Source organism: Fragaria vesca, linkage group LG7, assembly GCF_000184155.1.
Source record: "Fragaria vesca subsp. vesca linkage group LG7, FraVesHawaii_1.0, whole genome shotgun sequence".
NCBI classification, from domain to species: Eukaryota; Viridiplantae; Streptophyta; class Magnoliopsida; order Rosales; family Rosaceae; genus Fragaria; species Fragaria vesca.
The window spans coordinates 1,173,000-1,174,332 of record NC_020497.1 but is presented as its reverse complement, the minus strand read 5'-3'; positions in this window follow the sequence as shown (position 1 = coordinate 1,174,332).

Genomic DNA, 1,333 nt, shown 5'->3' with positions numbered 1-1,333 from the left:
CTTTTTTGTAGGTATGTCTCTTGGAGAGATCGAGTGCCTCGCAGATAGGTGGATCCAACCCACACAATTCTAAGGAACCGGCAACTATTTCTTGAGCTAGTGCCTTGTAAATCATCTGTGACGACAATGATTGGATCTTCCCCTGTGATCCTCGGGCGTGGAACCGCTCGCTTTTTTCTGCCTCATGGCACTATGATCCACGTCACGGACGCTCTTTATGCCCCAAAAGGGCACCGAACCCTGTTGAGCTTTAAGGACATTCGCGCTAATGGCTTTCACTTGGAAACTCATTGTGAAGATGGAACTGAGTTCTTGTGTATCACTTCTCAGAATACGGACGCAAACGTATATTGGAGAAACTCATGAGTCAATCTAGTGGTCTTTACCTTACTACGATTCGGATTATTGAATCTCATGTAGTCGCCAAACAGGATCTTTGGGACTCTGACTCATACAAGCTTTGGCATGATCGACTTGGTCATCCTGGAAGGGACATGATGATCCGAATTCTGCGTAATTCTCATGGACATCCCTTCTTCAAATCAAAACAAAAACATTTAGGAAATGATGTCACTTTGCATCATGGTGGTGACGCCTCAAATGGTCACCACGGCCCAAAGAGGACTTTGATGTCTCCCGGGCTCGGCACCAACTTCATGGCTGCCGCTCGGCCGCTCCCTCAAGCAATTGAGGCGCGCCGTTCTTCCCTTGATGTGTCGTTGACTCTTTCAAACGCTCATCGTTCGTTTTGCAAAGCTTGCTCTTTAGCGAAAGTAGTATCGAGACCGTCTTACGCTAAAGATAACACCGAGAACATTCCATTTCTACATCGTATCCAAGGTGATATTTGTGGACCCATCCATCCTGAATGTGGACCATTTCGATACTTTATGGTCCTGGTGGATGCTTCAACGCGTTGGACTCATGTCGCGCTCTTGTCCACACGTAATGCTTCATTTCCAAAACTCCTAGCACAAATTATTAAACTTCGGGCTCACCACCCGGATTATCCAATTAAGTCAATTCGACTGGATAACGCTGGAGAATTTACATCAAAGACTTTTGATGACTATTGCATGTCTATCGGGATTGAAGTCGAGCATCCCGTACCCCATGTTCACACGCAAAACGGTCTCGCCGAAGCTACGATTAAGCGGCTTCAGCTTATTTCTCGAGCGTTGGTAATGCGCACCAACCTTCCAATTGCGTCATGGGGCTATGCAATATTGCATGCAGCCTTACTTATTCGTTTCAGACCCACTGCCAAACAACCATTCAGTGCGTACCAGTTGTCACTGGATATGAGCCTGACATTTCGCATCTACGCATTTTT